Genomic DNA, 13524 nt, shown 5'->3' on the forward strand with positions numbered 1-13524 from the left:
TCTTATTAGAATTCTGTTATGTTCTCAAAAGAGGTTGCTATAAACTGCATGGACAGGCCACAAGAGTTCCCACCCACACAGGCTCATGGATGACATTGCTAGAAAATATTATGTAATGTTGTGGCAATTCTCTTGTTTTCGATACAAAGATCAGGAATTTGGTAGCACCTTTTCCAACTAACACATTTTATTAAAAGGCATAAACATGAGCATTTTTTTCCAACTAACACATTTTATTAAAAGGCATAAACATGAGCATTCAAGCTTGTGCCTTTCAATTAAATTTGTTATCTGGACAAGATGCTAACAGACTTTTGATTTTGATTTTGATTTTGATTTTTTTCCACTATAAACTAACACAGCTCTCCTATGTTGGAGGAAAGAGGAACTAATAAAGGCACCAATTGAATTTATATTTGAATAACTTTTCAATACTTTATGTTATCTTTAGGAATTAAGCAAGCAATTATCTTTTCACTAGAACAGTGGTCTCCAAAGTTGAGTGTTTGCACTCTGCAATCCATTGGGATGTTGGAAGAAAATATCAGAATATTGTTTATTTCACCTTTATTTCATCATGTTTTAGTTTCTATTTTGGGATATATTTTATGTGGTACACATATTTAAATTAGAGTAGCACACATATTTAAATTAGAAATAAATATGCATAAATTCTGGATATATGCCCAACATTTTTTACTATGAAAAGTTGTGCAGTCAAAAAATAGCCTGCATAGATTGCCATAAGATTGTATCAGACCAGGATTAGTAGTTTATGATTTGGGCCGTGAAAGAATGGTTTTTCTGCAGTAATAAATTAACTAACTAAATAAAAGTACCTGTGAGACTCAAATTCTGAGAATAAGAGGATGCCTGTTATGATTCTGAATTATTTATTATTTTGCCTATATGTTCTTCCATTATCCTCCAGGGCAATGTGACTAATAATGCTTTGTTCCTATGATTCATTCAGTTATTAAAGATACAGAGATATAACAAAATAATTTGCATTTCATAAAAAAATACTTAGAGTAATATTTTTACAAGTTACTTTTACCTATGTACCCTGTTTCCCGAAAATAAGACATCCCCTGATAATAAGCCCAATTGGGCGTTTGAGCGCATGCGCTAAAATAAGCCTCCCCCCGAAAATAAGCCCTCCCTGAAAATATTTAAATACAGAGCTGGAAATCAGGTGAGATGGCAAGAGGAGCCCCATCTTCCTCCATGTGCCCCAAAATAATAAGACCTCCCTGAAAATAAGGTCAAGAGCTTATTTCGGGGTTCAAAAAAATATAAGACAGGGTCTTATTTTTGGAAAAACACGGTATTAATTTCTGCTTTCTGATCACTGTATGTTTAGGGAACTTTGGACTTAGAAATTATCAACACCTGATAATCCTGCTGATTTTCAAGCAAATTGGACAACTTACCTGTGTAAAGCTATACACATTTTAGATGTTGCAATCACTATGTAGAAGTCAGAAGTGGAAGTAATTTAACGAAACAAAAAAATAACAGTTATGAATTTCAGACAAAATGTATCAGTCAGTAAAAGAAAATTCAAGATTTCATTCATCTTTGTATTCACAGAAACATATTGGATCACATTAAAATCATCTCATGGACTTGTTAATAAACCATTAAGAAAGGATTTAACAACCATTAAATAAATTGTTTGTAATGTAAATCACTATAGAAGTATTTTTATATTATTTGTTATAAGTTTTCTGTTATATAAACAGTTTTATATTTATATTGTAAATTTATATACATACATATACATATACATATACATATACATATACATATACATATACATGCATGAGCCCCAGTGGCACAGCGGTTAGAAGGCAGTATTACAGGCTAACTCTGCCACAGCCTGGAATTTGATCCTGACAGGGTTCAACGTGGACTCAGCCTTCCATCCTTCCGAAGTTGGTAAAATGAGGACCCAGATGTTGGAGGCAATATGCTGCCATTGTAAACTGCCCAAAGAGTGCTATAAAGCACTATGGGGTGGTGTATAAGTCTAAGTGCAATTGCTATATTAATGTCAAAAACTTAGTAGGCACTTGGAAGCAATGTCTTGGAGTCTAAATTGGGAAGCCCACAAATCCTGTGAACTAGATAATGCAAAATTATTACATGAAACACCTCTCTTTGAATCATAAAAGCAGCAATACAGGTCCTCAACGTATGACCACGTTACTTTGCTTGTCAGAAGGTCACAAAAGGGGGCATCACATGAGCCCAGGACACTGCAACCATCAAATATGAGTCAGTTGACAAGCATCCGAATGTAAATCCCAGGACCATGGAGATGCTGCAACAGTCATAAGTGTGAAAAATGGTCATAAGTCACTTTTTTAGTGCCATTATAACTTTGAACAGTCACTAAGTGAACTGTTGTAAGTCAAGGACTACCTGTACCTACTGTTTTTCAGAATGTGCAACCCAGGGAAGTATTGAGCATGTATGTGGAAACAGCCAATTGTAACTTAAAAAGTTACCATGTGACTCTGAAGGATGTAAGTACTCTGGTGATTTAAAGAGATGCTTTATACGTGCATCTGTTGCACCTTCCTTTGAAGGATTTGGAGTAGTGCTATAAATTAGAAATAAGAGTTAACTGGTGAAATAGAATGATAGGAGGCAGCCTACACATTATTTTTGCTAAGGGATCACATTCATGGGCCCTGCGGAGGCCTTTTTGACAAGTCTGGGATATTTTAAAAAGTTTGAAAGAGAAATAGAGAACAGTTTGTTTTTTATCATTTGGTCAAAGCCTTTCTAGTGGGAGTGTTATATACCCTATTAGTGAATTGGGAAGATATTTGGCTACATGCCTAAAAGCCACTCCAGTTCTGTATGTGTGCTTAGATGTCAACCCTTTAATTCACAGAAGTGCTTAGGAAAACAATAGAATTTATTAGGTTAGATTGAGGTAAATTAAAATCATATTCATTTTGAATTTGAGTGGTAACAGCTGCTGGGAGGATTAGCTTTGCTGGCACTTGAGATAAAGTTAGTTCTCTATACATTGATATCATAGATGAAAATATACTGTATCTAGTTCATAGCACTCCCAAAAGATCGTGCACTAAAGTCACAAAGCCAGATTTCGTGTTTTTCAGACATTTTTAGAAATAATCAGTGAAGCCCAAGAGATTTATCTCTAGTGGGCACAAAGCAAATTTGGTAAGAGGAAACCTGTGAGATTCTGTGAGGCAACTGCTATCATTTGGAAGAAGCGTCAAAGATTTCAGTGTTTGGACCAATGATACAAAGATGAGAGGATCTGGATTTTCTATCCCGTGAATTTATTTATTTAAATTTATTTATTTATCTAGCCAGCTAACTCTTTCTCTTCATGAGAATATTTTAGCTTCCACTATAATTGTGTGTGTATGCATGTATTCTAGGGATTCACTATTTTGACCAGAGGTGGGTTTCAGCAGATTCTGACCAGTTCTGGAGAACCGGTAGCAGAAATTTTGAGTAGTTCGGAGAAGCGGTAGTAAAAATTCTGACTGGCCCGCCCCCATCTATTCTCTGCCTCCCAAGTCCCAGCTGTTCGGGAGAAAATGGGGATTTTGCAGTATCCTTCCCCTACCGTGCCCACCAAGCCACGCCCACCAAGCCATGCCAGCTCACCAAGCCAAACCCACAGAACCAGTAGTAAAGAAATTTGAAACCCACCACTGATTTTGACCATATTACTAATGAAGAAGTGCTCCAGCTTGAGGTCATATTCTGCATATGGAACAATTGAATTCCAAAAATGACACCCACTGAGGACAACCTCGAAATGCATGGCAGAGAATGTTCATGGAAAACTTAAAGATTCTAAACAACACATGGGAAGACACTAAAGTATTCAGCCGAAATCAAAAACGCTGGAGATCCCTTGCTGCTCAATATGCTAAACAGCATGGGAGGATCTAATGCTAATGCTAAAGTGTATGTGTCTATTTAACACATACACTTCTGCTCCAACTGGTGCAGAATGCAGCCGCGCGGGTACTTATGGGGGCGACATGGCACTCCCACGTGACACCTCTCCTGCGCGAGCTGCATTGGCTTCCAGTGGTCTTCCGAGTGCGCTTCAAGGTGTTGGTTCTTATCTTCAAAGCGCTCCATGGCTTAGGACCCGGTTATTTACGAGACCACCTTCTGCCTCCGATAACCTCCCACCGGCCAACACGCTCCCACAGAGAGGGTCTCGTCAGGGTGCCGTCTGTCAGGCAATGTCGGCTGGCGCCCCCCCGGGGAAGAGCTTCTCTGTGGGGGCACCTGCCCTCTGGAATGAGCTACCCCCAGGGATACGACTAATCCCGGACCTCCGGACCTTCCTCCGGGCCCTGAAGACTTTTTTATTTCAGCAAGCCGGGCTGGGTTAAAATTTTTAATTGGGTGAATTTTATGGGTAAGGAGTTTTAAAATTGGAGAAGCCAAAGATAATTTAATTTTGTTTTAATGTATTTTAATATTTGTATTGTGTGTTTTTAATTCTGGCTGTTCACCGCCCCGAGTCCTTCGGGAGAGGGGGCGGTATAAAAATTTAATAAATAAAATAAATAAATAAATAAATAAATAACTTTATGGCTGCCCATCTTTATGCCCTTGATTCTGGCAGGATATGAAAATTAAAAACCAATCCATAGCTCGGGACACCCAAGCTAAATAATACATTTGAATCATAAAACCATATTGACAAAGCTTGCCTGAACTACAGCCAGGTCTTTGGAGTCTTATGAAAGGCTAAAGATCATCTGGATAAATGGGAAAATGCTGTTCCTTGAGTCAGATGCTGCCACAAAAATTATGATTTGGTCTTGTGAGTCAGTGGCAAACTTTGGAGTAATATTTTCATATTTATTTATTTATTAGATTTATATTGCCACCTATTCACCCACAGCGACTCAAGGCGGCTTACAGAATATAAAAAACAGTAAAACTCATAAAAAATCAAATAAATTAATGTACTAAAATCACACTTAACCCCCACCTCCCGCCCCAGCGACAGCCAATCACACAAGCTATTTAATGGGCTCCATCCCATTTTGAGTTCCCCAGGCCCACTGGCAGAACCAGGTCTTGTGCCTTTCGGAAGAGAATTAGGGTGAGAGCCATTCTAATCTCGGGGAATGTTGTTCCAGAGACAGGGAGCCACCACAGAGAAGGCCCTTCTTCTGGGTCCCACCAGGTGTATCTCCCTTGGGGATGGGACCCGCAGCATTCCCTCCCTTCCCGCTCTAATGGGTCGGGTAGATGTGACCAACAAGAGACAGTCCCTCAGATAACCTGGTCCCAAGCCATGAAGTGCTTTAAAGGTGACAACCATCACCTTGAATTGCACCTGGAAGCAAATCAACAGCCAATGCAGCTCCCACAGGAGACGTGATATATGTGCACACTGGGGTCTGCACAAAACCATGCGGGCCACTGCTTTTTGCACCAACTGGAGCTTCTGGATGCTCTTCAAGGGCAGGTCCATGTAGAGCGTGTTGCAGTAGTCAAGACGGGAAGTGACTAAGGCATGAGTGACTGTGAATAGAGATTGCCGGTCCAGGAAAGGGCGTAACTGGCACACAACTCAGAGTTGTGCGAAGGCCCTCCTGGCCATGACCATCACCTCTCTTCAAGCAGGAATCGTGAGTCCAGGAGAACCCCCAGATTATGCACAGGGTCTGTTTGCGGTAGTACCACCCTCATCCAAGACTAGAGATGGCAATTTTCCCTAAGCCAACAAACCCCAAACCCAGAACCACTCGATCTTGCCAGGGTTTAGTGTCAACCCATTGCTTCCCATCCAACTCCTGCCTCCAGGAACTGCGAACATGGCATCACTTAACTCACCACGGGCTGAGACATACAGCTGAGTATCATCAGCATATTGGTGATACCTCAGTCCATGGTAACGGATGATCTTACCCAGTGGCTTCATATAAATGTTGAAGAAGCGTGGAGAGAGTACTGAGTCCTGTAGAACCTTACATAGCAGTGGGAGAGGACTGGATCTCTCCCCTCCTATCAGCACTGACTGAAAGCAGCTGCAGAGAAAGGAAGTGCACCAGGATAACACAAGGTCTCCCACTCCCATCCCCCAAAGCCGCTCCAGGCGAATACCATGGTCGATGGTATCGAAAGCCGCCGACAGGTCAAGTAGAGCAAGGTTGGATGTGTTACCCCATCCTGCTCCTGCCAGAGATCAGCCAAAAGTGCAACCAATGCCGTTTCTGCCTTTTGCACATAAATCTTCTGCATAAGATTTATGTGCAAACCCTTATATATTTATAAAGTTTTATATTCAATTATGTCCCAAAACTTTGGAATCTAATTATTTTTGAGAAGTTATAATTGTACTGGGTTCGGACAAGTACTTTGAGAAAACAAAAAGAAATATTCTTGATACTAAGAACTAAATTAAATAGATACATAATTTATCTGTTTTTGAAATACTAATGATGCAATATGTTTTTCTTTGGCACAGATTTCATGACATTTTAAATAATAATTATTTATATTGTTTAATTTATATTTTGAAACTTCCTTGCTGAATTTAAAGTAAACACAGTAGATATTCAGTTGCAGATATGGAAGTAAATGGAAGACAGGATGCACAATTAGAACACCACACAACATGATGATAAATGTGTGAGTGAGGGCAGAAAGGAGTTTTGCCATGTGTCAAAATTGTCTATACTGGAATTAATTGCATAGTAGCATTTTTATGAAGCAAACTCTCAGACAACAATACTCAATTTCATAACAAAGCATAAAGCAAAGGAAACCTTTATTTTGTTTAAAAAGAAAACTAGCCTGTAACTTTTTAATAATAATCAGAGACATATTTTCAAAGTAGACCACTAGGCGGCACTGTCTTTCTTCGTGTGTTCACCTGGAGCTCTGGATGGATAAAGAAACATTATTCCATACATCACAAAACTTTCAGAAATACAAATTTATTTTCAAATATTGTAGAGAGTATTGTATTTGCAAAAACAAGCAATGTTAGGTGATTATATTCTTTTCTTCTAAAAATCATTCTTATTCTTCGTTGATGTTCCTTACTTGTAGTTTTCTAAAAACAGAATTTTATTTAATTGGGTCACAGCAGAATGAGTTTACCATATGCGTCCTTTTTGTCAAAGGAAAGTCCAGATAATTTAGATATACACGATTAGAAAAGACAGGAAAGGAATTTTAAATCCCTGATATCATCAGAACATTCCTTAAAAAACATGAAGGAATGAAATGGTTTGTGCTTGCATATACTTCATTTGCATATGATTCATTTGCAAAAATTCAGAGCTTTTGAAGAAAATCGTACCAAAATCTTAAAAGTGGACATAAAATGTGTCAAAAATACATCAAGAAAATATATAATAAAAGTCACTTTTTTTTATTTCTTTCCCCTTTTTTTTCTTTATGTTAGTTTATATTTTAATGTTTGCTTTTGAAACTGAATAAAGATTTTGTAAAAGTGGAAGTAAAAATGGATGGATAGAAGGTTGAATGCAGATTACTAGTATTAGAGCAAAAGAATTTTTAGAAATTTGATGATGTTAGAGCCATTTCTACTGCTATTAGCCTAAGGAATATATTACACTATAGGCAAAATTTATTAAAAAATACTGGAAATGAATTCTTTAGTTTAAAAGCACATTGTGTTACTGTTCAGAATTTTATTGCTGGAAGGAATGTAGATTTGGATTTTTGACATAATGTTGATTTCCTGTGGCAGAAGATAACGAGAGTAGTCCACAGTTCAGTACAGAGGTAGGCAGCATTATTCAGCTTGAATACTGAACATAATAGATGGGTATTATACATAGGAGTTATATCAAGTGATACAATGATATCACCTGATATATCAGGTTGAATGATATAAGTGTGGAAATGTCTTTTATCTCATACAATTTTAACATGCCTATTTCTCCAGTTATTTTGAAGTAAAAAAAAATCAACTAAAAACATGACACTAAAAAAAAAACTGCTCGGGCTTATAAGTGGCTTACAAATAATAGGTTGATTTCATCTTAGTGCATTAGATTCAGACATTGATCATTTCTGTATTGCAAAACAGACAGCAAAGGGTATAGAGATTGCCATTAAAATGCATATGCTAATGCAGAGTTCCCCAACCTTTCTGGCTTTCTGGACTGGGGGGCAGGGGATGGTTCCACGCAAGTGGCTGGCAAGCATGTGTATGAGCAGGCAGCTCCCTTTGCCTGAGCAGCATGCACACGTGCCCGCCTCTCACGCAAATGGAGCACACATAAAGGGACTCACCCGCTGCCTGCGCAAATGGGAATGTGTGTGTGCTCATCCATCATTTCCAAGACCTGGTTGCAAAGAGCTTATGGCCCACTAGTGCTAATATTCAGATGTAGGAACACATTTAAAACTAATTACTGTGCCTACTATATGCATGCATCATACTATTCTGTTGTAGGATAAGCAACATTTAGCAAAAAGGGAGTAAAAATAATAAGGAAGGGAAAGGGAATATTACATTCAGTTACCGATCTTCAATTCCATAAATATGCAAAACATTCCATATTTAATTTAATCGTATGCTTTCTCTATAACAACTGTACAAATAAGTCTTTTGTAAATTCTTACACTTTGTATGATTTTGCTGAAAAGCAAAAATCTGACACTGTACGGTATCTGCAGCCTGACCAATTTTCAACATTTCCACATTATTACATCACTTCTTTTTTTTTTTTTTTAATTTGATTTATATGCCGGCCTTCTCCGGAGACTCAGGGCGGCTTACAATGCATTAAGCAATAGCCTTCATACTTTTGTATATTTATACAAAGTCAGCTTATTGCCCCCACAAACTGGGTCCTCATTTCACCTACCTTAGAAAGGATGGAAGGCTGAGTCAACCTTGAGCCTTGGAGAGATTCGACCCAGCAGTAAATTTCAGGCAGCTGTGTTAATAACAGGGTGCGTAGACCACTGTACTATCAAGGCTCTTTTTCATCATTTTTCTTGGACATTAATATTTATTGTGTTACTTTTTTAAACAAATCACTATCATTCTGATACAGTGCTCTAAACTAATTGTGTCCCAGATCATTTCATCTTTTAATTCATAATTCTAATAAGTTGTTCCTCTTGTTCAATCTTCTTCACCTGCTTCCAAAACAGTGTTGTATTGTGGAGTCCTTGGTGCTCTCTGAGCTTAGTTGTTTACTTAGAGATGTTTCATAATCCAACTAGATAACATCTTCAGTGCTACAAGTGAGTATAGTTTGCTTTCTGTTTATATACAGTAGCTTGCCCTGTTCTTTTTGTTTCCATCTTAGCTTTTTTATTGTCTCTTTTGAATGATGTGTAAATGTAAATTATCTTGATGTGCCTGTAGTTGGCTAATTTGTCTAAGTGCTGCTAAATGTTATATATACATCCAAATATGCAATACTGTGTCTGCTATACATCCAAATTGTTCTGGTTTCCCCTTTTTCTCTTTTGCTTTCTTTGACTACATTATTTGCCACGGTTTTTACCTTGTTGATATTACATATCTTTCAATTTCATGCTGTATATATATATATATATATATTGCAACAGTCATTCACTTATATACTGTATATATTTTTTGTTACCTCAGCCTCTTTCACTTGATTCCAACAAGTGTCACTTTCTCAGTTCCCATTGGCATCACTTCATACGATTCTGGGATCTTCTGTTCATAATTCTCACTCTCTTTTGCGCAGCTTCCATATTCTTTTTCTTTACACATACTTATGGTTAATTTTGTTTGAAAATTAATTTATCTTTTAATTACTTTTTCAAACAAGGTTATTTTTTTCTTGTCCTGCAATTGTTCTGCTTTCAGTCTTTTTCCTTTTTCCTTTTGTTCCATGTATATTCTTGACACTGCCCACAATGGTTAACCTATTCAGAACCTCTCATCATCCTTGTATCCTTCACTAATTCTCAGTCATCATAAAAAAGGCACCAGTCAATTCTTAGTTTTATACTAATTCCTTTTTCATGTATACAAACAAAGGGAAATGCTTGAACTACATATTTGAAACATGTTTTTTTTCTAAGCATAGACTCACCAGTCAACTTACTCATGCATTCTTTATCCAAGTGATCCATGCCCTATTTCTTATTTTTTTAATGTGATTTTAGTTGAAAATTTTAAAAAAGAAGCTAAAAACTAAACTAATATAAGGAAGAAAAAAGAAATAAAAGAGAACACAAAAAGATCAAGAAAAGAAAAACTGTTTAAGAAAAATGGAAGAAAAAGAAAAAGGATACAAAAAAGTGACTTCCAATATTCTTTACAATGATAATAAATACTGTTATCTTTTTTAACCCTTTTCTCAAAAGTTATATTGTCATAGTATTTTTTTCAGTAATCTATCCTGTCTAATCGTCAAAAATTATCATTATAAATCATTTTTTTAAAAGTACACAAAAAGTCTATAAGAGACACCAATAAATGTAGATAGTGTCTTTTCTATAATAAAAGAAAATAGTTTATCTCTCTTAGCAAGTTTTGTAAGTTTCACCAACTATTTTTCCATAGTAGGTAGTGTTGAATCTTTCTATCTCTCTCTATATAATAATGTTACCACAGTAATTGTATATTGAAATAATTTTCCTTGGCTTCTTTCTAACTGCTGTTTCTTTGTCCAAAGGGGGAAAGTTCTGGCTTCAGTTGAATCTCTCAGTTTCAGTAATGCTAATTGTCCAAACCTTTCTCTCACTTTCTATTTATAACTTCTGTCATGTCCCAAATCTTCCATTTTGGGTTCTAGTTTGCAGCCAGTTGCCCTACGCCGCCTTCTTCCATTTCATTTTTAACTATTGCAGTCATCTTTTGCCAAATTTTTCAAATATTTTCTGCAATAAATCTGGTGAAATGCCTTTATCTGTAAGTTGTTCTAGTATGTTTTCTAATTTAGCAGCTTTTCTTATGGTTGCCATGTTGAAAAAGTGAAAGTATGTTTATTTTAATGGTGAAAGTAAAATGCAGGCTTTTTTTTTCTATTTTGCTTTTCTTTGTCTTTAGCACATTAGTCTCAGCTCTGCATAGTTACAGAGTCAGAGTCTAGCTAATACTATCTTTTTCTTTTATAAAATACACCAATTGTCTATTGTTGTTGATAATAATCAATCAGCTTTCCCACGAAGGTCTGGTCTGGAAGTCTAATTTGCTATTTTTGCTATTTTCTTCAGAAAATATTTCTTCTATTTTTAAAAAATCACTGTCACCTTTATCTGTTTAAAACTTTCTTGAATCCCAATCTTGTTAAGTGTTTTGCTTTTAAATTAAAATCCTTTAAGGTAATGGTTATTTTACAACCACAGAAAGATACCCTGAATGGTAGTGAAGATCAAAGATTTTCAGTTAGTATCTTCTTTTTGAAATTAGGAAGAGAGGAAAAAAACACTACCTTAAAGGATTTTAATTTAAAAGCAAAACGCTTAACAAGATTGGGATCCAAGAAAGTTTTAAACAGATAAAGGTGACAATTTCGTGTAGGCTCCATGAACTGCCAGTGTCCACCTGGGAATCAAAGGCGGCACTGGTCAAAGGCGACCCCAAGGCTCCAGTTGCCTCCATCTCCTACTCACCGACCAGATTCTCATAGCGCTGGTTAGTGGCTGGTCTTTCTGACCTCAGGGCCCATGGTAGCACTGGGCCAGGTGCGATTCGGGCCAGGAGAGGGACGGAGGGTTCCCACTCAGCAGACCTAGGCAGCCTCGTTGCCAGGTGTTCTTTGGAGGGAGCCCTGAGAGCGGCTGGTGAGGGGGATGGGTAACAGCAACGGGCGAGGCTAGTTCGTGGGGTGGCCGGGGGAGGGGGAGGTCAGAGCTAGGCTCGGGCAGGCCCTGCCCAGCCCTAGAAGCACCTGCTGACAGGGCTTCCCGGGGAGCCAGCTGCGTACCTGCCGAGTCTGCTGGCAGAATATGGCCCTTGGGCGTCTCTGCCTTCCAAATGCGCAGTTTCTTGCAAGCAATATGGAGAATCTAAATATAAGGAGCAGAAATCTGTTATCTGAGCATAATCAGGGCTGGGATAATCATCTGCTGGACGTAATCAGGTTTTACTTCCAGCAGATGGCGCTGTTTTTCAATGTTTGTCAATGTCTTTCAATGTTTTCCAATGTTTTTCATGTTTTTTCTGTCACAGGTGTGACATGTATATAATATAAGTATATAAAAACATGCCTGTAGTCGAATGCAATATTGTGTCAAAATTTGAAAGCAATCGGTGAAGAACTTTCGGAGATGTGCGGTTATGTACAAATGGACATTTACATTTTTATTTATATAGATATATATGCAAGTTTTGGTGTATTTGGTGTATTTTCCTGTGTAAGATTGAGAGTATCTTGGCGACGTTTTGACGAGTTCCCACTCGTGCGAGAAAAGCCGAAGCCGAAGGCACCAGCCTGAAGATGACGATTTTATTGAACGGCAAGAGGCTGTAGATGGTTATGAAAATAATTATACAATGAGTTTAGGATTGTATAATTCATTTACTCACAACCCTTGAACACCTCACAACAAAAGTAAATGCAAAAACTGCATCTTTCATGAAAATGTCATACTTTTTTCATCTTTCAAAACAAATAAATTTTCCTCTTCTAATTAAGGAACAGTAGGATCATACTAATAATGACAAAAGGACTTTTTCTGTGATGATATCCAAAGTTTAAAATGTTGGTCTTTCTAATATAAATAAATAAATAAATAAATAAATAAATAAATAAATAAATAAATAAATAAATAATTTTATTTCTATACCACCCTTCTCCCGAAGGACTCAGGGCAGTGTACAGCCTATTAAAAAACACAAAGACAAACATCAGTTAAAAATAATTAAAATTATTACATAATTTGGCTGAAATTTAAAACCCCAAAAATTTAAAACCCAATTTAAAAATCATTAAATTGATAGCTGGGCTATCAATTTGTATTATCTAATATTATCATCTGATTTAAATGTCTATGGAGATTCTCAGTCATCTGAGTCATGGTTGTTCCAGAGGTGCTTTTTCAAGAAGTAACTGGACTTTCTGGTTTTTTTCTTTGAAGACTTTTCGCTTCTCATCATTCTTCAGCTGAAACGACGATCTGATTTAAACATTTCAGCATAAGATAAATGTTTATTTTGCACAAGCACATTTATCTGTACAGTATAACGCATTATTCTACCTCAGTAAGGTCATGTGAAATACGACACTAACATTTTTATGATTACCATTTAATATTAGTTTTCATTTAAATGAGTTTTTCTTTAAATAAATTAATATTTATATGGCAAATCCCTCTGAAGTCCCATATAATGAATGTTAATACAGAGTACAATCATATTTTAAATCAAGCAGTTCCAAACTCAGTACAGAGAGAAAAAGGTGGTAACAAACATACAGACATTTGGCCATTCTGAGATCTATAGCATAGTCCTGTTCATGTTAATTCAGATGTAAATCCAGGATTACTGATTAAGTTTATTACTCTTTGTAGGTGAACATAGCC

This window comes from Pantherophis guttatus, chromosome 6, assembly GCF_059756535.1.
Source record: "Pantherophis guttatus breed Tessera chromosome 6, ASM5975653v1, whole genome shotgun sequence".
Lineage (NCBI taxonomy): Eukaryota > Metazoa > Chordata > Lepidosauria > Squamata > Colubridae > Pantherophis > Pantherophis guttatus.